Source organism: Panulirus ornatus, chromosome 64, assembly GCF_036320965.1.
Source record: "Panulirus ornatus isolate Po-2019 chromosome 64, ASM3632096v1, whole genome shotgun sequence".
NCBI classification, from domain to species: Eukaryota; Metazoa; Arthropoda; class Malacostraca; order Decapoda; family Palinuridae; genus Panulirus; species Panulirus ornatus.
The window spans coordinates 698167-724631 of NC_092287.1; the positions used below are offsets into that span (position 1 = coordinate 698167).

General features: G+C 44.5%; 1 protein-coding gene across 3 annotated transcripts in view; it reads left to right on the forward strand.

The window, feature by feature from the left end:
- Positions 1-26465, forward strand: part of LOC139746214 (octopamine receptor beta-2R-like) — a 413324-nt gene that overhangs the window by 39389 nt on the left and 347470 nt on the right. The window lies entirely within an intron of this gene.

A 26465-nucleotide genomic window follows, 5' to 3' on the forward strand; every position in this document is an offset into this window, starting at 1 on the left:
TAACGAGAGGACAGATCGTTAACGTAGTGTTTTGAAGGTCACTCCCTCAGGCAATGCTGCATATCATAACTGTGTGCACTGATGAGGCTTCATACTTCAGCAAAAAGGGAAAATTTTGCCGGAAAAGTCTTTCCCTCGTTGAATTACAGAATTCATTTGTAGTTAACAGTTGATTCCTTTGAAAATATCTTCACATATTTGTATAGTAAGTTCATGATATTCATGACAGACGTGCGTGCTACGCGGGCATATTGGTGAGGAAAGGGAAGGCAATCAAAGCAACGCACTCACTAATGGCAGTAAAAGAGAGATACTTTAATCATATGCTATGTTGCCTGTTACATAATGCTCTCTAAGATATATATATATATATATATATATATATATATATATATATATATATATATATATATATATATATATGTATAATGTACATATTCATACTTACTTGCCTTCATCCATTCCGGCGCCACATCGACCCACAGATAACACCATCGCTACCCCCCGCTTCAGTGAGGTAGCGCCAGACGATAGACAAAAAGGCCACATTCGTTCACACTCAGTCTCTAGCCGTCATTCGTAAAGCACCGAAACCACTGTTCCCTATCCGCATCCAGACCCATAGATCTTTCTGTGGTTTACTCCAGACGTTTCACATGTCCTGGTTCAGCCCATTGACAGCACGTCAACCCCGATATACCATCGTTCCAATTCACTCTGTTGTTTGCATGCCTCTCACCCTCCTGTATGTTCAGGCCCAGATCGCCTAATAACTTTTTCACTCCATCCTTCCACCTACAATATGGTCTCCCGCTTCTTGTTCCCTCCACTCCTGACACATATCCTGTTTGTCAACCTTTCCATATTCATTCTTTCCATATGTCTAAACAATTTCAAAACACCCTCTTCTGCTCTCTCAACCACACTCTTTCTATTACCACACATCTCTCTTACCCTTTCATTCATTAACTCGATCAAACCACACCACATAGTGTACCTAAACATTTCATTTCCAACACATCCTCCCACCTCCATACAAAACTAACTATAGCCCACGCCTCGCAACCATATAACATTGTTGGAACCACTATTCCTTCAAACGTACCCATTTTTGCTCTCCGAGGTAACGTTCTCGCCTTCCTCACATTCTTCAACGCTCCCAGAACTTTGCCCCCTCCCCCACCCTATGCCTCACTTCCGCTTCCATGGTTCCATTCGTGCCAAGTCCATTCCTAGATATTTTCAACACTTCACTTCCTCCTATTCTTTTCAGTTCAAACTCATCCCAACTAAACTGTCCCTCAACCCTACTGAACCTAATAACCTTGCTTTTATTCACATTCACTCTTAACTTTCTCGTCTCACACACACGCCCAAACTTAGTCACCAACTACCGAAGTTTATAACTCGAATCCGCCACTAGCGCTGTGTCATTAGCTAACAGCAACTGACTCACCTCGTAGGCCCTTTCATCTTCCACAAACTGCGTATTTGTCCCTCTCTCCAACAACACTCTCGCATTTACCTCCCTCATCACTCCATCCATAAAGAAATTGAGCAACAATATATATATATATATATATATATATATATATATATATATATATATATATATATATATATATATATATATATATATATATAACATAAAATTATTTACGTATGTATATAAATAACTCTATATTCCCCCACAGCACTATTCTCAATTCTGTGGTGTGTTCCCTCTGCTCATCAAGCAGTCGGTAGCACGACGCACTCCAGATTTATGGCTTGTCCGAAAGTTTAACCCGAGATATTCTTGGCTGGAAGTTTGGCAACCCTGTGAGGTTCCTGTCAGACCCTGGCCTTCAGGCTTAGCCCAAAGGAATGATATGAGAGACGTGGTAAGACGGAAAGGGACCAGAGATGGCAAGAGAGAGAGAGAGAGAGAGAGAGAGAGAGAGAGAGAGAGAGAGAGAGAGAGAGAGAGAGAGAGAATGGGCATTAGATGGTGTGTGAGACAAGAGAGACCATATAGAGACTAAGAGGACATGTGATGAAAATGAGGGTAAGAAGCAGTGTTGTGTGTGTGTGTGTGTGTGGGTGGGGGGATGTTTGCCACCATGACTGAGGTAGGATATGTGAACACCAGGCATCACAAACATTGTGGAACAGAACAAAACATCCTTCGAGAAGCTGATGAAGAAAATCTCTTAGTGAGGACTGATTTGAATCCTGCGTTAAGGAGGAAAAATGTGAGTGTAGGATGAGGCTTGGAACACGAAGCTGAGCTGTTTTACTGCTGCTGGAAGACGAGGGTTGCGCTGTGGTTGTCTCCATACAGTGTGTGGTGAAGTGTAAGATTCCAGGAATGCGTAAGTGGGAAAACTTGAAGATCGCAAAAGTTCCAGCTATCTGAGAGTGACTGGAAAATTCTGGAACTTCCTCCTGGTGATACAAGTCAACATCGGTCACAGTCATTCCATAATGGTCTTTTATAATCCGGTAGTTTCCTCTATGAGAGCCAGTGATGCGCTCCCAACTAAAAGGGTTTCTGGAAATGATATGGCCGTGATGTACCATAAGCCTATTATCGGAAAATGAACAGCATGAGAATGACGATAGACGGGCAGGGAGGTGAACAACTCAAGTCTTGTGGGAGGAGGTAGTGAGTGTGCGCATGTGCCGGGAATGTAAGCTGATACAGACCATAGAATAAGACTGTGGACGTAGAGGAATGGTAGCTTGCCATCAGCCTTATACTTGGTCTTGAGGTAACACGACACATACACCAAATGTGTGTGTGTGTGTGTGTGTGTGTGTGTGTGTGTGTGTGTGTGTGTAAAATGCAGGTAAGGTTAATCCAGTCTCAGTAACATAGAGGACATCGTACCTCACTATAGTCCTCAGTTATTATTCTCTCTCATTGGCTCCTCGCTCTCCTCAACTGCGTTAATTTCGATGAAGCTTCGCTGCAACTCACATCATGCCTCTCTGGTAATGGCATCCCACCACCACCACATTGTGACAACAGAAACATTATTAGAATTTCGAGGATTCTGTTCTAACATTATCAGTTGAATGTCTGACTTATGAGTCTATAACTTTGACGTTATTGTAGACCTCGGAATTATGGCATGTCAACCATTTTTCGTTTCATATTACAAGATTTATTATAAGAGCAGATAAGACTTTCCTCCCTGAACCGTACCGAGTGTCTTCTAGTGATTGATAAAGTGTTTGGATTTCTGATTGCAGTGATTAATGTTTTGTTTGAATATATCAGGTGTAACACAAGGTGGGTAGAGCTTGGCTACGTGTGTGTGTGACGCTCGTGCGGTGGTAGATGTCTCGTGTGACACAGAGTAGCATGAACCTGAATTTGAGGATCGTGTGGCTGGTGAGTATACCACTGTCTTAGTTGGTGATCGAAGCTGAATCATCATGTTCATTCGGTATGGCTCAACTAGTAATACGTTTACTCGTCTGGGATGTGAATGATGGAGTACAGTTATTGTACGATGAAACCAGTATTGCCCTAGAGTCCACCGGTACTTGAAAGTTGAGACACTGACAACTTGTCACGTAAAGTAAATGAAACCGATACACATCTGCCAGGTATAATCTGTTTGTTGAAGGAATGGAAAGGTTTCCAGTTAGTGGCTTTCCTCTGGACTGGTGTTTCTTTCATACCATTCGCCATTTCCCGCGTTAGCGGGAGAGCGTTAAGAACAGAGGACTGGGCTTTTGAGGGAATACCCTCACCTGGCCCCCTTCTCTGTTCCCTCTTTTGGAAAAAAAAAACGAGAGGGGAGGATTTCCAAGCCCCCCGCTGCCTCCCGTTTTAGTCGCCTTCTACGACACGCAGGGAATACGTGGGAAGTATTCTTTCTCCCCTATCCCCAGGGATAATATATATATATATATATATATATATATATATATATATATATATATATATATATATATATATATATATATATATCATGTACATGGTTGTTGTGTCATGCGTTGCTAACATCAGTGTACGTGGATAACGACGGCTTTACGAGTAAGTTTGTGACTGAGGAAGTTTGTTGGTTTTTGTTTCCTCAATGAAAGGATTTATTGACCAACCTGCCATGATGGACTCCGGCTAAACTTTCTGGTTTTTATCTATATTCAGCAGAGGGCGTGGGTGGCGGCGCTGGATGGGCTAACTCCTGCAACTTCTGAGTGATCCATCGCTTATATAAATCTGCAGAGACTTCAGGGAAAGAAGGGACTATCTTCTTTTGTGGTCATATACATATCTTTTTTCAACAAGATAGTCAAGATACTATATGAAAAAAAAATGGTTTTTCTACGATGATGTTCATAGATTTCGTTCAAGAGTTTACCAAACATAATCTTTGCGGTAATGTAGAACTCTGTCACTGCTAACAACTGGTCTGGTAAAAAGATGTTTCGTCTTGTATAATTTCCTACGATAATTATGATTACATGACGCGTGATGTAGCGTCTTCGGTAACGGTACAGTGAACTACAGGTCGTACCATCGTGCTCGTAGGTCGTACCATCGTGCTCGTAGGTCGTACCATCGTGCTCGTAGGTCGTACCATCGTGCTCGTAGGTCGTACCATCGTGCTCGTAGGTCGTACCATCGTGCTCGTAGGTCGTACCATCGTGCTCGTAGGTCGTACCATCGTGCTCGTAGGTCGTACCATCGTGCTCGTAGGTCGTACCATCGTGCTCGTAGGTCGTACCATCGTGCTCGTAGGTCGTACCATCGTGCTCGTAGGTCGTACCATCGTGCTCGTAGGTCGTACCATCGTGCTCGTAGGTCGTACCATCGTGCTCGTAGGTCGTACCATCGTGCTCGTAGGTCGTACCATCGTGCTCGTAGGTCGTACCATCGTGCTCGTAGGTCGTACCATCGTGCTCGTAGGTCGTACCATCGTGCTCGTAGGTCGTACCATCGTGCTCGTAGGTCGTACCATCGTGCTCGTAGGTCGTACCATCGTGCTCGTAGGTCGTACCATCGTGCTCGTAGGTCGTACCATCGTGCTCGTAGGTCGTACCATCGTGCTCGTAGGTCGTACCATCGTGCTCGTAGGTCGTACCATCGTGCTCGTAGGTCGTACCATCGTGCTCGTAGGTCGTACCATCGTGCTCGTAGGTCGTACCATCGTGCTCGTAGGTCGTACCATCGTGCTCGTAGGTCGTACCATCGTGCTCGTAGGTCGTACCATCGTGCTCGTAGGTCGTACCATCGTGCTCGTAGGTCGTACCATCGTGCTCGTAGGTCGTACCATCGTGCTCGTAGGTCGTACCATCGTGCTCGTAGGTCGTACCATCGTGCTCGTAGGTCGTACCATCGTGCTCGTAGGTCGTACCATCGTGCTCGTAGGTCGTACCATCGTGCTCGTAGGTCGTACCATCGTGCTCGTAGGTCGTACCATCGTGCTCGTAGGTCGTACCATCGTGCTCGTAGGTCGTACCATCGTGCTCGTAGGTCGTACCATCGTGCTCGTAGGTCGTACCATCGTGCTCGTAGGTCGTACCATCGTGCTCGTAGGTCGTACCATCGTGCTCGTAGGTCGTACCATCGTGCTCGTAGGTCGTACCATCGTGCTCGTAGGTCGTACCATCGTGCTCGTAGGTCGTACCATCGTGCTCGTAGGTCGTACCATCGTGCTCGTAGGTCGTACCATCGTGCTCGTAGGTCGTACCATCGTGCTCGTAGGTCGTACCATCGTGCTCGTAGGTCGTACCATCGTGCTCGTAGGTCGTACCATCGTGCTCGTAGGTCGTACCATCGTGCTCGTAGGTCGTACCATCGTGCTCGTAGGTCGTACCATCGTGCTCGTAGGTCGTACCATCGTGCTCGTAGGTCGTACCATCGTGCTCGTAGGTCGTACCATCGTGCTCGTAGGTCGTACCATCGTGCTCGTAGGTCGTACCATCGTGCTCGTAGGTCGTACCATCGTGCTCGTAGGTCGTACCATCGTGCTCGTAGGTCGTACCATCGTGCTCGTAGGTCGTACCATCGTGCTCGTAGGTCGTACCATCGTGCTCGTAGGTCGTACCATCGTGCTCGTAGGTCGTACCATCGTGCTCGTAGGTCGTACCATCGTGCTCGTAGGTCGTACCATCGTGCTCGTAGGTCGTACCATCGTGCTCGTAGGTCGTACCATCGTGCTCGTAGGTCGTACCATCGTGCTCGTAGGTCGTACCATCGTGCTCGTAGGTCGTACCATCGTGCTCGTAGGTCGTACCATCGTGCTCGTAGGTCGTACCATCGTGCTCGTAGGTCGTACCATCGTGCTCGTAGGTCGTACCATCGTGCTCGTAGGTCGTACCATCGTGCTCGTAGGTCGTACCATCGTGCTCGTAGGTCGTACCATCGTGCTCGTAGGTCGTACCATCGTGCTCGTAGGTCGTACCATCGTGCTCGTAGGTCGTACCATCGTGCTCGTAGGTCGTACCATCGTGCTCGTAGGTCGTACCATCGTGCTCGTAGGTCGTACCATCGTGCTCGTAGGTCGTACCATCGTGCTCGTAGGTCGTACCATCGTGCTCGTAGGTCGTACCATCGTGCTCGTAGGTCGTACCATCGTGCTCGTAGGTCGTACCATCGTGCTCGTAGGTCGTACCATCGTGCTCGTAGGTCGTACCATCGTGCTCGTAGGTCGTACCATCGTGCTCGTAGGTCGTACCATCGTGCTCGTAGGTCGTACCATCGTGCTCGTAGGTCGTACCATCGTGCTCGTAGGTCGTACCATCGTGCTCGTAGGTCGTACCATCGTGCTCGTAGGTCGTACCATCGTGCTCGTAGGTCGTACCATCGTGCTCGTAGGTCGTACCATCGTGCTCGTAGGTCGTACCATCGTGCTCGTAGGTCGTACCATCGTGCTCGTAGGTCGTACCATCGTGCTCGTAGGTCGTACCATCGTGCTCGTAGGTCGTACCATCGTGCTCGTAGGTCGTACCATCGTGCTCGTAGGTCGTACCATCGTGCTCGTAGGTCGTACCATCGTGCTCGTAGGTCGTACCATCGTGCTCGTAGGTCGTACCATCGTGCTCGTAGGTCGTACCATCGTGCTCGTAGGTCGTACCATCGTGCTCGTAGGTCGTACCATCGTGCTCGTAGGTCGTACCATCGTGCTCGTAGGTCGTACCATCGTGCTCGTAGGTCGTACCATCGTGCTCGTAGGTCGTACCATCGTGCTCGTAGGTCGTACCATCGTGCTCGTAGGTCGTACCATCGTGCTCGTAGGTCGTACCATCGTGCTCGTAGGTCGTACCATCGTGCTCGTAGGTCGTACCATCGTGCTCGTAGGTCGTACCATCGTGCTCGTAGGTCGTACCATCGTGCTCGTAGGTCGTACCATCGTGCTCGTAGGTCGTACCATCGTGCTCGTAGGTCGTACCATCGTGCTCGTAGGTCGTACCATCGTGCTCGTAGGTCGTACCATCGTGCTCGTAGGTCGTACCATCGTGCTCGTAGGTCGTACCATCGTGCTCGTAGGTCGTACCATCGTGCTCGTAGGTCGTACCATCGTGCTCGTAGGTCGTACCATCGTGCTCGTAGGTCGTACCATCGTGCTCGTAGGTCGTACCATCGTGCTCGTAGGTCGTACCATCGTGCTCGTAGGTCGTACCATCGTGCTCGTAGGTCGTACCATCGTGCTCGTAGGTCGTACCATCGTGCTCGTAGGTCGTACCATCGTGCTCGTAGGTCGTACCATCGTGCTCGTAGGTCGTACCATCGTGCTCGTAGGTCGTACCATCGTGCTCGTAGGTCGTACCATCGTGCTCGTAGGTCGTACCATCGTGCTCGTAGGTCGTACCATCGTGCTCGTAGGTCGTACCATCGTGCTCGTAGGTCGTACCATCGTGCTCGTAGGTCGTACCATCGTGCTCGTAGGTCGTACCATCGTGCTCGTAGGTCGTACCATCGTGCTCGTAGGTCGTACCATCGTGCTCGTAGGTCGTACCATCGTGCTCGTAGGTCGTACCATCGTGCTCGTAGGTCGTACCATCGTGCTCGTAGGTCGTACCATCGTGCTCGTAGGTCGTACCATCGTGCTCGTAGGTCGTACCATCGTGCTCGTAGGTCGTACCATCGTGCTCGTGGGTCGTACCGTCGTGCTCATAGGTCGCACCATCGTGCTCATAGATCGTACCGTCGTGCTCGTAGATCGTACCGTCGTACTCATAGGTCGTACCATCGTGCTCGTAGGTCGTACCATCGTGCTCGTAGGTGGTATTATCGTGGTCAATGCGTCTTGATATATTCAGAGAAGAATCTCGCTTGAAATTATCATTGTAGAAGTACATAGTTAAGTGAGGAAGTCGTATCCATCCATACAGATGCTGAGCAGATTAGAGCCACAGGATGTATAATGGTCCCAGTGAAGTCAACAAGGACTATATTGGTCGCTTCCCTACACACACTGTCGGCCTATTGGTTCTGTAACTGCAATACAGATGTAGTCCTAAAGCCATAGCTAACAAACCTGTCAATAGACTAATAGCCTTGTCTGTGGCTGGAGGCGCCAGGAAGATGCTGGAATATTGGTTGCAAAATCTTTGTGAATCTACAGCAAGCAGACTTGCTGCAAGGCTGGAAACAGATGTGCCGGAATGCTGTATATCGTGTTGACCTTTGGAGGTGACCCGTGTGACCCTGTAAAAAGCTTCAGTGATTTATATTCCACAATGGTGAACGAATGCCAAGTTTTAGACCTGTAGACGTGACCTATTTGGCATTGTCAAGAGGGAGAGACGAAGAATGGTATCAGCTTTATATTCTGCTCAGAATGTAATGAACTTCTGTATATAAAGGAATGTGAAACACAGAGGTACATCGTTAGAGTGGCCTGGCAATATGATGTCCAAGAAACAGAATTTCAGTGGATTTCACTCAGTATAATCATAGATTTTTAACCCTTTAGTAACGCGAATCCAGTGTGTAGATGAATTGACTTTCACTTCAGTATGGCCTACAGCCTGGGTCTGTCGCTATGACTGACGACGAAACCTGCTGGCCTGCCATTTTTCTGGGTAACTTTGAAACGAGTAGTAGGAACGTGGGCTGAGATTTAAACGGACTGGGAAACGTAATTCCAGTATGCCTTTTATTCCGAAGGTTTAGTTTTGGCCTGGAAAATAAATGCTTTTGTACCCACACAGACACTCACAAACACGCACGCACACACATACACACACACACACACACACACACACACACACACACACACACACACACACACACACACACATGTAAGTCATCGACGAGTTTTGGACTGGAAAATGACATAGTGCAGCCGAACAGTAGTGGGTGGAGGAGGAAGATGATTTACTGGTTAAAAGACTACTCGAGACTACACACAGGCCAGAGGCAGAACATATGGGAGGAGTGAGTCATGAAGGATTAATGAGGCTTCAGGAAGTACTCATGTTGGTTGAGAACCTGTCGTGCTCGTGGTTGGCGGCGTCGTGCACGAGGGATGATAACCCAGTACTCCTCAGCTAACAATGATCTGACGTCTATGTGTAAGTTATTAAGTTCAACAGCGACGATGACCCGGCCAGAGGGATGACCTCCGTGACCCCGACCCTGATTGGCACCTGCTGCAGCCCACGAGATGAGACTTTCCACACGACACATACACAACTTTGTAGCATCAAATTCACATGAGGATTTTCTCGGTATATTCCCTCATGTTCATCTTGTGGGAGTGCAGCTTGATGTGTGGTAATCAGGTGACTGTGAGAGTGTACGGGATTAATAGCAGCTATTTACATTCTTGTTTGTGTCTGTTTGTTTTTTCTATGTGTGTATGCTTGTGTGTATATGTGCGTTTCTCTCTCTCTGTGTCAGTATGTAATTGCACGTGTTTTAGAACGTATATGTGCGTGTGTGTGTTTGTGTGTGGAGGAAGGCAGTGCACCCCAGCAAGGAAGGTGTGAGGGAGAACACGTAACACAATGTAGGTTATATACCCTTGGTACGGTAGGTGTCCTCGGGTACCACTCATAACAAGTCTGGAATCACCTCACTTCCCCACCACAACCTCACCATACTTATCATGAGACAGGAATCCCCTCACATCCTACCACAACCTCACCATACTTATCATGAGACAGGAATCCCCTCACATCCTACCACAACCTCACCATACTTATCATGAGACAGGAATCCCCTCACATCCTACCACAACCTCGCCACACTTATCATGAGACAGGAATCCCCTCACATCCTACCACAACCTCGCCACACTTACAAGTTTTTCATCTCATTTTACTACACATTGAGGTCCATAATTTAACCCGGCCTCATGTCTCTCATGATCAACAAACTGTCCAGCTAATCTGCCTCACTATGTCCCATGGCACAGGTAGACCTCCCACCCCACCTCTGCAAGGTAAATTTTCTTTGCTCTACAGTTGTTCACTTTCTCCACCATGTTAATCATTTGTTCACCCATTATTCTGCATGTGCTTCCCGCATGCACCGGCACGGCAATGATGGCAGTATGTTTCCAATATGATCTAGCACGACAATATGGCAATATCTTATATTCTGACCACATTCTCAGTGGAAGAGCGTAAACCACCGTAAGTCTGGTTCATATGATTTTCTCTTGTGTCGTGATTCATATAGAATTACTGATGAAAAATATACATATTCCCCCGTGATGATGCTTCAGTCAAGTTCTTAGAACATTTGCTTAACTTCTTGAAGTCTGGAGGTTTTGGGGAAAGATATGGGATCTAAAGCAAGTATGTTGTCTCATGCTTGCTAGACTATTTATTGTCATATAATTAGTTTTATCTTAATTAGTCTTATTTCATAATTTGATATAAATGTTGCCCGTAATTCTGATATTCCTGTACCTCTAATATCAGTTTTCAACACTGGTGACACATCTTGTCACAACACACTGTTAAACTTTGCCGATTAAGCATACAAATATCTCGCATCTGTTTGTTTCCTTCCTTTGAATATTATCTTTTCCTTTAATGTGATTCATTTCCATAGATCACATTCTCTCTCTCTCTCTCTCTCTCTCTCTCTCTCTCTCTCTCTCTCTCTCTCTCTCTCTCTCTCTCTCTCTCTCTCCCCTTCAGTTCACGGGTGCCTAATGAACGTAACCAGATAGCTTGTCAGGGGGTAGGTCAGGACTTGGCTCATCGGACTTGCCCATAAAACATGATGGAGAGTCGTGGTTGTCCCCAGCGTTGTGTACAGACGCATTTGTACACGGCAGTGACCCTTACCCACGGGTGCCAGGTTGGTGTAGGCTCTGGCTATGGTACATAAGGATATCTGTATGCATACAGGTACAGGCCAGGCGGTTCTATGTCACGGGTACGGGAAGGAGGGGTTGTGGACGGAACCAAAGAGAAGCTATAAATTCTGATTAAAACCCGACGGTACAACCCTTGGTATGATGACCCGGCCTTCCACCAAACCAGGGGCATCATACATACGTATATATATATATATATATATATATATATATATATATATATATATATATATATATATATATATATATATATATATATATATATATGATGTGAATGTTTCTATGGTCTTTGTACATGATATTTGTGAGAGTTTCTCTTGCTACATGATCGCGCGCCGGCGTCAGTGCTCATCTTTGCCCACACACACACACACCAGCTTGATAGAATCCTTACCAACTTAATGGTGTGGATGGAGGCGTCATCACCATACAAAGCGTTAATATCACGACGGAGACAACTGTTAACACTCTAATACGGAGAGCTAATGGCTCAGCAGCTTCACAACTCGTTCATACAAGGATACAAGTATAACCATTAGGTATGAAGGTCAGGTCTTAAACCAGGTCATCATGCGCGAGGATCATACCGTCGTGCTCAAGGATCATATTGTCCTGCTCAAGGGTCGTACCGTCGCACTTAAGGTTCGTGCTCAAGGATCGTACTGTTCTGCTCAAGAATCGTACCATAATACACCAAGATCATACCGTCGTGCTGGGGGTGTTAAGGTACCAGTAAGAATGTTCATTCTACATTGTAAACATCTCAGTAAGCGTCGTGATGAGAGGAAGAGGAAAATATTTTCATGTCTTGGTAGGATTACACGTAGAGTACCTGGTGATGATCTGATGGTAATGTGTAGCATGTGTTTGGGTACAAGTGTCTGTGTAGCATGGAAGACAAGAGACATCTGGGTTCGTTCTTAGTGCCAGAAAAGTTCATCTATTTCTCTGCAGTTTCGTGACGAGACACACACACACACACACACACACACACACACACACACACACACACACACACACACACACACACACACACACACACACACACACAATAATGATAAAAAAAAGATTTCCCTTGCATACCTTCTAAGAGTTTGTGTCTCCATGACTGTCACTATGAGAGTCCAAATTACCCTTGTCGGTGTTTTCATACCTGCGATCCCAGACTATTAGCTCTGTATCATTTCTGAGTGAGGAGTGCATATCTTACTGATTAATGATGTACCGCCATGAATGTTCCTTCACTGTCATTACGATGAGGATGTTTTACACTCATGGGACGCCATCTCTTGAGCCATCTCTTCCATTGAATCACTGTAAACAAACTAGCAGACTCGGCCCCTCTGAGTCCTAGTTTCGTAATTGCTACGGAGGATGGGGATAAGGACCGGCGGAATAGCATAGTACAGTGGTATAATCATTCACCCCCGCCATTTTTCCTCTTCATACTTTCCACATTGCTGACACGTCCGCTCCGCTCAACAACAACATATGTTTCGTAAAATGTATCACCTCAGCATTCACGAATTTTGAACCTGCTAAGAAAATGGATGAATCACTGGCAACTGTGTATGGGGTTAGTCATCGTGCATTCGGCAGCTTCCTCAGCGTGTGTACAAACTGTACAACGTCAGAGGCTGGTAGAAAGATCTGGATCTTAAGGCAGGAATAAGAGGTGGCTACTTCGATGGACGGAAGATTATCTTAGTGGAAGGTAATAGAGGACGCACGTCAGGGAGGGAGGCTTCTCGAAATGGGATGAGGTCAGCAGTGGCGTGCCGCATGGGTCTATCTCATCGTTCATGAAGCCGGAACTAGAATATGTGTCTCAAGTGTGGTTGAAGAAGCCGATAGAACTAAACAGGGAGGATCTAGAGGAGTTCAACAAGGATGGTACAAGAATGAATAAAGCTGAGTTACTGGATCAAGTTAGAGTCCTTAAACATGGGATAAGATGAGTAAAGAGTGACTTGATCATAGCTCTTAAGTTTTAAGCCAAATTGATGATGTCAACAATGAATAGTTCTTCGAAAGATGCAAAGAGAGAACAGTCACAAGGAGAGAACAGTCACAAGGAGACAACAGTCACAAGGAGAGAACAGTCAGAGGCCATAATGTAGTACTGAAGAAAGAGACTCGTAAGAAGAGATGTAAAGAAGTACTTTTATACAAGAGTATTAGAGTGGTGGATGAATGGTATATACTGAATGATGAAATAATGAATGCAGACTTCATACGGAAATTTAAAACGTTGTATGAAAGTACAAAAAATGAACGAGATGAGTTCCTATGAGTGTAAAACTCCCTTCCCCTACTGTACAAAAAAGTCATTGCACATGTAGACTATCTAATCCGAAATTTTGCCGTGTTTGTCTGTTCCATTTAGTGTCGTGCGCCCAGTTAGTGTATGTAATTCATGGCATTTGTCGGTCGCGCCTGCCACAGGGTAGAGCGACGTGGTGTCAACATACAATATACTGTGGTAAATGTAACCAGTATCGGCTTAAAAATTCCGCAGTAAAAATGACTCCAAAATTTACATATAAAACGAGGCAATCAGAGCCGAGGAATTACTCTCTAATGAAAATTGTTGCTCAAATATCTATATGATTTAGTTGTTCGATTGTGTTTTTTTCTATAACGGTATCACACAATATTCTACACTGATGTAATGTATCGAGAACATATGAAAGTAAAATCGAGCGTCAGAAAAACTGAAAATGATTTTTCGGCACGAGCTTTGAAATGCTATCAAACCTGAAACATGAACCAGGAAATTCATCAGATGTGTATGATGATGGTGAGGACCATGTACTCTGAGTATGATGATGGTGAGGACCATGTACTCTGAGTATGATGATGGTGAGGACCATGTACTCTGAGTATGATGATGGTGAGGACCATGTACTCTGAGTATGATGATGGTGAGGACCATGTATTCTGAGTATGATGATGGTGAGGACCATGTACTCTGAGTATGATGATGGTGAGGACCATGTACTCTGAGTATGATGATGGTGAGGACCATGTACTCTGAGACGAGAAGTGTCTGGTACAACACTTAAGTCTGTTTGTATTTGTTTATGTTCCTCTGGCCAGAGTCGTACTTTCCATTCGTGAGTCAACGTGAGTGAGTGTGGGATGTGGACGAATATGAGAAAGAAGTATCTTTAACGCAATAGGTATGAAACTGATCAGTTGCCTGCGAGATTCTCGGCTCTACTGCCTTGATAAACTAACTTTATGTGGAACCTTATTGTCCTGTGACAATGTTTTCCTTATGTATCCAGCCTTGATATCATATTCTCTTTCAAGATCTACAATTCAGCTCTTTTAAATTAATAACTTTTTTAAAGTAAGTGACCCGGCCAAGATACAAAACGCGTAGGCCAAAACCTGGCCAAGAACAGGGAGTGTAGGGCAATACCTGGCCAAGATTAAGGAATATGTTTATGTGTGTGTGTGGGGGGGGTGGGCTGTATTTTCTGTCTAGTACTAATATGGGTTTAGTGAAGGAATGCAACAAGAATGATAATTCAATAATCAGAAAACTATGACAAAAATCGTGGTATACACATCACTATTCCTCTAGTCATGTTTATCATCGTGTGATCATCATAATGTTATTGATGACAACCGTATCTTTATGTCATGGTAAACATTTAGGTTCAGTCTACACTGTAAACTTTGGGTGATGAATGAGACTCCAGACATCGTTTGACGAGTGAGGAAGCTGCCAGAGTTGTGCAGGTCGACCACCAAACACCAGGTCACCATCACTTCCACTTGCTCTATCCTGAACAATAGACACAGCTTACGTGCATCGCTCTTCTCTAACGACGCCATCAGCATATAGAGAGTGCTTACCATCCCTGGTCAGGTCAGTGCTTGGCCTGATGGAGGCGCGAGAGCCATGCCCCGTGGCCTTACTGTCTCGTTTCCAAGCTGGATTCTATCAAGCCTGAAGTTGATTTGTTCATTCAATCATTTTTGTTGTATGTACCTAACCTCGTTCTAGCCATACGTGTTCATCTGGTGAGGGGATTAGTATGGTCAAAATGATTATTGCACAAGCTAGAAGATCTCTCTCTCTCTCTCTCTCTCTCTCTCTCTCTCTCTCTCTCTCTCTCTCTCTCTCTCTCTCTCTCTCTCTCTCTCTCTCACACTTACGCAACGTTTTTTATGAAAGGAGTTTTATGTTTATGGTCTTGTCTTTACTGCCTGGGCGTGGCATTGTGGGTTGGTTCCCCGCCAGCTGACGGACCCTCCTGGCCGGCCCTCACACACTCACCACTCCTGACTCACTGACTCACCCTCCCAACACCTGAGCACTCACCACTCCTGACTCACTGACTCACCCTCCCAACACCTGAGCACTCACATGTTGGTTATTGTAGGGATCTTCCTCTCCTCTTGGATACTGGGTGGATGTTCCTCTCTTGCTGAGTATTACTGATCTAGATTACTGTGTAACAAGGTCATAACGGTGTGGCATCATCTGTGACGTTGTGGTCGTATCTGTGACGTCATAGTCGTATCTCGTGAACGCTCTCCGTCTGTCGTTCTGAGGCGCCTGCACTTCACTCATCATGTTCGAACAGCTGGTTGTGTGAGTATGAACACGGTCTCACTGATCATGTTCGAACAGCTGGTTGTGTGAGTATGAACACGGTCTCACTGATCATGTTCGAACAGCTGGTTGTGTGAGTATGAACACGGTCTCACTGATCATGTTCGAACAGCTGGTTGTGTGAGTATGAACACGGTCTCACTGATCATGTTCGAACAGCTGGTTGTGTGAGTATGAACACGGTCTCACTGATCATGTTCGAACAGCTGGTTGTGTGAGTATGAACACGGGCGAGAAAATGATGATCTGTTGACTCCGACCAAACCATTGCTGAGACTGACAACGTGAAGATGCTGACGCTGAGAAAGTTCTGAGAGTGACGAAGAGAGAATGTTGACCATGACAAACACGGTGCTGACTCTGAGAAAAACTGCTGACACTGATAGAGAAGAAATGGTTAACGATGGCCAGAACATCAACTGTGCGTAATGACTGAGGCAGATAACACTGGGACAATATAAGCATGTCACCTCTTGCACTGATGGTTGATTTCCTCGTGCGCATTGACAGGTTAGTCCACCTTATGGTCACTGACGCATCTTCAGAATCCACAATATCCATTTTCTTTCTTTTCTCTTAATATCTTCTAACTCCAGTCTTGCCCTGCGTCACCATGCTACTCTTACTTTTAAACCTATTAAAGGAAACTTCCTTCCTCTGCCACAGTCTTATCTTGCCGTCCAAGGCTCTGGCCCCACACTGCTGGCCTCCCATGATAACCAAACGACCATTGAAATTTCTTCAGCAAGTGAGTCTCGTGTTTACTGTTGGCTCCTGGTGGTGTGCAGGAGGCTGGATGATCTTGGTGGTGTGCAGGAGGCTGGATGATCTTGGTGGTGTGCAGGAGGCTGGATGATCGTGGTGGTGTGCAGGAGGCTGGATGATCGTGGTGGTGTGCAGGAGGCTGGATGATCGTGGTGGTGTGCAGGAGGCTGGATGATCGTGGTGGTGTGCAGGAGGCTGGATGATCTTGGTGGTGTGCAGGAGGCTGTAGCATGTGGTAGAGGAAGACCATATACACCAGGACTGTACATATAGATATGCTCCTCGTGATGCTCTCTTTTATTTGCATACATAAAAGCAAAATCTTTTCCCTTGCTTTATTGGTAATATGTTGGGTAAATACTTGTGTCCCGGGAAAACTGCTTTTGTGGCCATGGTTTTAACGTCAAATCTGAAAAACTAATATGATATACATATATATATATATATATATATATATATATATATATATATATATATATATATATATATATATATATATATATAGATATAGATATATAGGTAATTATATCTTTATGTTATGTACTAGATGTCATTTTGAAGAACAACATAATCATGTCAATATTCACATGAAAAATGAGACATTGCGAACGGTTCAGCAGTTTGCCCCGAGATCGTTCGGACAACGGTGGAGAGGCACAGGTCCGTCACGGTGGGTTGTCCTGATGGTTATTGGATCGGTTCTGAATCAGCAAATGCGGGAGTTTTCCGATTGAATGATAATGAACTTGTTGTCGTGGACAATGTGCGTCCCTCACTCTGGAAATAGAGAAAAAAATATTGATGTTGATTATCAGTAAAGGCCTTGGATGCATGTTGATTATCGTAAGTGTTGATAACTACATGAAACACTGTCAGCAGATGGAGCCACAAACCACTGAACTTGGTCCTACCAGGCGACCAGAAGTTCCTGCTGAACAGCCATCCACCACATCACCTGTTCTGGGTGATGATGGTCGGTCCTGGAACTGTGCACCTGCCCTTGGTGATGGTGTAGTCCAACCCGAACTATGGAGGAGGAAAAACTTTGTCTTTACATATATGTATATGTATATATTTAAGTAAGTCATGCAGGAATCACTACGGTAATTTTCTCCGTAACTTCAACATTTCTAGCAAGGCTGGTTTATGTTTCAACAGCCTGAAACAGAAACACAGCTCTTAACATAGAGGAAAAGAATGTGCGAAACTTTTAGGGAAAAGTTTGAAAACATGATATCTGGATCCGGTCCTACTTGGTGATTCCTCTTCAGCCGAACCAAGTTAAACGTAAGGCGGTCGGTACGTGCCTGGAGGCTACGTGAGGAGGATTTACCCTGTACGTTGTTCCAGATGGATTTACGACGTCCTGTGTCCATCTCTTGTTGAATGTTTGAACTGATGAATACTGGCGTTACTTGACTTCAGTGTAGAGCATTACTGTGTAACATTAATAATGTCACTTTTAGATTTGTATTGTTACTAAACCCTTAATTCCAGGCGTGTGTGGTGTCGTAACTTATAAATTATATACCTAGTATGAAGTTGGCGCCATCTACCGTTAATGTAGTTAAGTGATGCGATGACCTACGTCAGACTGGTCGTTCAACAACCTGTAGTAAATTCCCTTGTGTTACGTTATATATTTGGTAGTGAAAGTATATGTACAAATAAGTGAAAAAATAAGTAAATGATACACTTACCAGTGGAAATGTACACGGCAACGAAAAATGTACTTAGTACAGTTGCGAAACTGGAGTTGACAGTTCCAATAATGATGCAATCGATCGTTTGTATACAGTGTAATCACTCATTACGTCGACCGTGTGATTCCCTGGCCAGAATGCACATATATGTAGGTAATGAGACGTGATGGATGGCTTTTAAACTCACACATTAAGACCAGCTGCTGGGTAAAGAGAGAGAGAGAAATGTTGAATCATTCTTCCATCTGTTGCTGAATCACATTGCCAGTGGGGAAGCTTACAACCTGCGATGTCATGCATGTACGTTTGTGTATGTGTCTGTACTTCTTTTATGTGTTTTTATGTGAATGTGTAAGTGGGACTGTGTGATTGCTGATGTGTTTAGAGCCGGTAGAGCACTTAACACTTAGAATCCATGTTGGGTCCGTGTTCCTTGAATGACATCATAACACATAAAGTCATCCAGCGTCGTACTCACCGTGAGTCGCCATACTCATACATCACCTTCCCATGACTCAGCTCAGAGCGTCGAGTTCTGTGACAATAAGATCCAGTGAACGCTCGCCTGCACTGTATAATTGGGAGTCATAATCATCATTTGGAGTGAAAAGGAGCTCATCAAGTAGGCTATTCATCACTACTGAAGACTCGTGCTTGTAGCCAACAGAAGCTTCTAATTCTCTCCGGCAGAGAGACCTTCTCAAATGGTATTCAGAAGGCTTAAATTTATCTACCTCTCCCTGCCTGCTGACTCAGGCCCTCTGTGTCCACTCACAGTTCTTCTTTTCTTTATTTCCGTCGACAGGAGGATGATGTTGCCATGCACATTAACTCTGGCTCAAACACCAAGTTTGTTGGAACATAGATATACATAAGTCTTGATATTATCACTGCATAAACTCACCTTTAATCCAAGTTTCGAATAAATGTAAATCACTTCCTGTGTAAATCACGTATGTATGTAAATCAATGCCTAGGTTGAAGACTCAATTTTTTTCTGGTTCACTTCAAGGTTTGTATGACATATGAGGCAGAAAATGCTGGTAGAAACTTATGATGATGTAAGAGGCAAGTGTTGTGTCTCCGTAACAACCTGGTTAACAATTCATCCACAAGTTGTGTGGTGCGATGCGTCCAGCCCACCCGAGACGTCCTACCATCACGCCTCAGCTGCCGAGCATGGAGCAAGTTGTGAGTGTATGTTTACACGCAAACACTTGTACTATATATATATATATATATATATATATATATATATATATATATATATATATATATATATATATATATATATATATGTATATATGATAAAGAAATAAAGAAAGATGAACCCAGTCACCGATGCAAACACTTCAACGTGTAAGGGAATTTCTCTTTCTCCCGTTGATGGCTTTTGCGTCCCACTCACAATGTTGTAACACTTAGAGGTCTTCCACACAACCTCACTACACACAGTTCTTTCATTTTGATTATGTTTAGTTTCTAAATCTTCCATGTTGGTTTTCTCTGTCTCCTGTTATTAATACTTTGTGTATAATTGCATAATATAAGCGACTCTGATTTACAGGCTCCCGTAACATAGTGGTTAGCATTGTTAACCATGAATTCACGTACGGGTCTGGCCGAGTTCGATTCTTATGGGTGGTAGTTGGTCCACAGTAAACCCAGCTGTTCATCCTCCCCTCGAGGCTGACCTGTATACCTTACCCTATTTAAAAAAGTAATGACGTGGACATGTGTTGGCCGTACCGTCTGAGTTACCCTAATTAATGATATATTCAGAATATGAGGAAGACTTCATCACGGGCTGGTGTCGACACCAGTGCTGACGCGGGACAATGTGAGCTAAGAAACAAGCAGCTTCATCTTGATGACGTGCAAAACCATCCTACTGCAGGTGTCGGGAAAAATATATTTCAGTTTAATTTTTTTTTCTTTATTTTTCACGTGACAAAAGAGAGACAATCACAAGTATCAGAATATAGAGTTATACTGCTGATGTGAGCCATGTAGTCCAGCTGAGTCTGTTTTGCTCTATAAGACGGAAGAAATCTAATTTCTATAGACGACAGATTTCAATAATCTCTTCGTATGAAAAGCTCCAGGTTGCATACAAAGGCAGAAATGCAGCAGGAGGGAGTGCCATTCACTTGTGGTGTGAAGAATAAAGATGAAAGAGTTCTAGCGCGCGTATCTGTGACGAGCCACAGTGCGTGGCGAACACACGACTGATTCTGATATTCTACCACAAAAAGACTGCGGGTTTATTGTGCGCCCTAACCCGCGGTGTGGGCGGTGGTGGGTCTGGGATAAAGCATGATGCACTGTACCCAAGCTTCGATCAGGAGGTAAGTGACAGGTTGAGGTAAGAGAAGGCGCTGTATGACGGCTCTGGAGGAAATAGAGATTGGGAGAGAGAAGATGATTCACTCAGGAAGCAAAGTCTGGATTTTGTGCAGAAGAAGATGGTGGAAAACCCCTCACATACACGGCAGCATCAGTCCACATCAAGACGAACTCGATATCTGGAAGGTTTCAGCAGTTACGGAAGGAGAAGCTGCTAACAGTAGAGTCGAGAGGATTAGAGGAAACAATATTGACACAAAGCTTCTAGAAGTATTGTTAGTATGTTCAAGAATGTTTAGGTACCTGGAGAGATTGTGGCTAATGATTACTTTAGAATACTGACAATCATGAACTATACTTCTATGTTATGGAAAGCAAGAGTTGACTATAAGTCCAAGATAGCATCCCTCCCTCCGTCTCCCACCAACGTCTCAGCCTCCGTCTCAGACCAACATCCCAGCCTCCGACTCTCATCATACAGTATGACAGGAGAACCATAGTGTACTGATGACTACTACTTGCTTGGTGAACTGGGTCACTTTGTAGGTACGACGTAACTGGAGCACCGTGGAAAATCGTTCATATATCTTACGAAAATTCAGGTTACTTTACTGATGTTATCCGTTGTCTTCTCTCCACCTGTGAGTTGCCAAGATGTGTTCCCTGTCAGTTCATGGGTCGCATATCTTATGATTGTGAGAGATGACCTCCGCTACCCATTATCCAGCTGACTCGCACAGACCAGAGTACCTCAATGGAAGCTGAAACTCGACCTGTGAGCCTCCCTAAGAGCAGAGTTCTCGTGTTACTTGCTGTTGTATAAGTGAGGCCCAGTCCTCTTGCTACGTGCGGTACACATTGAATTTTGGCTTCATAGAAGACCTAAGTCAGGCGGACATTTCTGTGGTCTGGAGTACAAAGGTAATGTATAGGAAAGATGTATACTGAAGACCTGGCCACTCTCGGGATCACGTATGTAGGATGTCTTGACGTCTGCTGGCCTTGTCTGCCTCAGGCGTCAGGACTCGGGATGACAAGTACACTTCTTTGTTATGAGCGAGTCTCTCTCTCTCTCTCTCTCTCTCTCTCTCTCTCTCTCTCTCTCTCTCTCTCTCTCTCTCTCTCTCTCTCTCTCTCTCTCTCGGCACCATCTCACTGTCTCCTTCTCTCCTTGTCTCTATTTCCCTTGTCTCCCTCCCTGCTTCCCATAGCCAGGATGTACCTTCCGTCTTAATTCACTCCCTTGGGTTTCCTCCAGGTCCTCCTCCCGTCCCTCACAAGTTCCCGAATAGGTTTTATCAGGAAGGTTGACGAGCGGCATCTCTGGTATCAGGCCCGCGTCAGATGAGAGAGCTAGATAACACAGTCGACTCCGCCACCTGAATGGCTTAGGCAACCGCCTTTACCAAACCTTCATGTCTTTACTTGCCGTAGAAATAGTAACATATTTTAGTTAGTATATCATTATGATATATCAAAAATGTATTTGTATCATTATATATATATATATATATATATATATATATATATATATATATATATATATATATATATATATATATATATATATATATATGTATGTATGTATGCATATATCATCAAATAGTTCTGAGATCAATTTGATTTTGTGTAACGAGTTATTTTATTTGTTGAGAAGTTGCAGTGACCTGCTACTGATTGGAGTACACCAGTTTTCTTCTCTGGGTTCTTAATGATAACAGTATTCTGTATCTCACTTGACGTTAGTTTTACCATACATCTTACGTCTGTAAGTAGACGTTTGTCCTACGTTACCTCACGCAGCTGGAAATTAGTTACCAGCGATGACTGAAGGAAAACATCGTTACTGAAGATAGACCACAGCCTTCGTGCATTTCTGTCTCAGTAGAATGAAATTATTATTTTTCAGAGTTGCTGTAAGTAACGTCTGTTTTGTTACAGGTGTACAAAACCATCCATGTCCATGGCGTCACTGCCTCTGTTACAGTGTTCATGGAGGCAGGACGATATCCTACCAGGAGAGTGTTAGTGCCTCCCGTATCATTGTTGGTGATGGTGTGTCCAATACTATTACACACACAAGATAGGCTCCTCTGATCTGACGGCTCACGAAGTGTTAGTGACGCTCAGCACTTGCTGCCTGTCATCTGCTCAACACCAAGTTTTGTCCTTAGGATTCATCATGGTGTTTAATATTCCTCTTTTGATACTGAATTATCAGTGGATAGACTCGTTATATGTGACGAAACATAACTTATGTGAGACTTGCTGATATCAGACCTGAGTTTGGCTGCCACACGAACCATACCAAGGACCCGACCTGTGTGGGCTGAGGCCACAGGCGTGATGTGAGATCCTTCGTTTGCAACTGTCAGTTTTGAAATCGGAACACGTCCATATGTGGTCGGGACCAGTGATATCTGCTGGCCTTCAATAGCTTGGTTGTGTGTGGGTGTGGGTATATGGACTGAGCTACGTGGCATACATACAGCTCCAGGTTTTCTGTTGACAGAGGGCATTTTACTGATGGAGGACTGCGCCACTTCAGTACCAGATCGCTATAGCCTATCATAGTTTTTATTCTATACCTGCGAGAGCTCCGGCAGATGTGCAATCTGTTATAGACCGTAGTTCACTGAGGCATTGCTTTATTGCTAAATCTATCCATGTGTCATAGTGAACGCTGACCTGCAAGCAGTTCACAATGTTTCAAGGATCAGTGTCACATCTTGGGTCCACTCCTAAGTAAACATCATCTTGACTGGTGGCGTCCTCGCAGTTCACGGCAGCTGTACTGGGCCCTGTGTTCCAGGGGATGTCCTGGTGGGCAGCACTTCTGTGCTGGTAGATACACTTCACCTCGTTGTCATGTAACACAACCTTCCATGTTCTTCTTCTGTGATCTTCATTTTCTCATATCAGAGATAGAGAGATAGCGCATGTTTACTTTATGAATAGCTTTATATATATATATATATATATATATATATATATATATATATATATATATATATATATATATATATATATATATATATATATATATGTATATATATATATATATATATATATATATATATATATATATATATATATATATATATATATATATATATATATATATATACTGATGAATCATTGAGTGAAACAATCGTGATAAAGAAATAATTTTGATTTAGTAAGTTGATTTTATGTTTATCATCATTCAACAAATTTATATCAAAAACAGGTGATCATTCTTCAGAATATTTAGTTTGTTCTTGAAATCAATGTTCTAGAATGGTAGAAAACCGCTTAAAGATGTTTCTCAGGTGTGTCCTCACGTTGAGGCCCAGTTGTTATGATTTATTATGTCCGCCACTCACAACACAACCACCAGAACCCAGGTCCTGGCCCACCACCGTACCAACACTCACTCCAAAAAAAACCTCCATCGTTACCCTGCGTTATACAGGTGATGACGGCCGGGCTCGACCTACATGTTCCCGTTTAAAGACGCACCACACCACCCTGTGGGTCCATGTCTTTTAGGTGTAGCCATGCATTAACTTGTGGCCAGCGTCTGTGTGTGTGTGTGTGGCCAGCGTCTGTGTGAGTGTGGCCAGCGTCTGTGTGAGTGTGGCCAGCGTCTGTGTGAGTGTGGCCAGCGTCTGTGTGAGTGTGGCCAGGCAATATAACTTGTGTCCAGCGAGTCAGTGTCTCGTCAAGCCACATAATCAGGATTTTTCTGTCGCTGCTGCGCGAGTCGAGGGTTCTGGTGTTGGTGATGATGTTGTTGATGATGCTAGTGTTGGTGATGATGTTGTTTATGATGCTAGTGTTGGTGATGATGCTGTTGATGATGCTAGTGTTGGTGATGATGTTGTTTATGATGCTGGTGTTGTGAGAGAAAGGCTCTCAGTAATCGTCGTTTGCTGGTGTTGTCTGTGAAAGGGTCTGGATAATGGATATTTACTGGTGTTGTGTTAGAGGCTCTCGCGACTCCTCCGTACCCGGGCCCTAAAATTGCAAGGACCCAGCAGTCAGTACACGAGGAGGAGGAGGAGGAGGACCTGCGGAAACTCCTTTCCACACGACTAACACAAGAAAAACACTTTACCTGCAACGTTCACGGCCTCATTGCTAAACACACTGCGTCAGCCGCTTTGGAAATTACTCGACGAAGGACCTGGACTCTCGAGGGGCAGTTTCTTCTGCTGCAAATGTAATTTATTCTGAGAGAAGTGGTTACTGCGGCTTCGGATTAGTTCTGCGAGCTCTTAGCTTTGTAGCACGTGCATGGGAGCAGGTGAAGAAGATAGAAAAGAAAATCTGATGATCTGCGACGATGTTATCTGCTTAAGGACAGACACAGAAACATATATTCCCAGTCTCTATTGATGGAGAAAGGATAACAATGCAAAGGAGACATGATATGTACATATATATATATATATATATATATATATATATATATATATATATATATATATATATATATATATATATATATATGAGGCTATGTGGCTATCACACTGGGATGTCGACATCCCTTGGTATTAACAGTGGTGCTGAGTTCGTGCTGTGGGCGGGAGCTTCACCAACTGTCACTTCAGGACATTACAATACTGAGGTAACTGAAGCTAAGGTAAGATTGCCTAAGTGGATCTCTCTTGCCCTACTCTATTTCCCGTCTCCTCTTCCATCTCTCCTCCACGATGTCCTTTTCTTATCTTGTTTCTCCTTCTTTTATATCAATTTTATTCTTAATCATACCTATTCCCCTCTTCTTGTTTCCCTCTACCTACCTTATCCAGCTTCCTCCTGTTCTACTCTTGTGTGAACTATTTTTTACCCCTCCAGTATTATACCTCCATTCCCCACATTCTACCCACCTCCCCTCGCATGCTCTACCCACTGATATCACGGTGTGATGCTGGACTTCGCTCAAGCTGGCATTAGTGTATATGTAGTGGAGGAACTCCTGCCCTCCAGACCACACGTGTGTTCGTCATCTGGCGTTTCAGGAATAATCTGTCTTACGTTAATTCTGACCTGAATCCTCACCGCCATCTTATCACGAACATTTTGTTACTTCTCAAACCATGGTATGTGAATGGTTCATTGGCCCCTATAAGTTATATCATGGTCCGGCAGCTGGTAACCATCACCGCCCCAAGATCTCGACCACTGAATATTTCTTGAGGTTTATTGAGCTTCACAGAGAAAATGGAGTGTTCCAACTGCTGGTCATGAAAGTGTCAGTCAGTACGTCTGAATCTGCTTCACTCTAATATCTCAAATCTTTTTGAGATAGATTCCTAAAGCAGTAGATCACCACAATGATGTATCAACTGTTCATAATCCTTTTTCAGAAACGAAACGAATCTCGTACGGAGTCGCTAGATCAAAGTATACTGTTTGTGGCGTTTCTGTTGAATGTTGGGAGTGAACCAACAGATATCGTGATGCATTTTTTTCGGCAGATACGGCTGGAAACACATTGGTATTCTACAGGTGGAGTAAGGCGAACTATACCTATCGTTCCTGTAAAACTAGAAACCTGTTCCTGTCAGTTTATGGCCAGAGCAACTGTCGCCAGCCGTGCGTGATTACAGGTGCCTCATCTTGATGAAAGAAACATTTTACCTTTCCCTCTAACGTTTGGAACAGCAGTACAATAACAACATTCCTTTACCTTTTCCTCCAACACATTTAGGGTAAACACAAACATTTTTTTAAAGAAAACTTTGAAACGTCCAA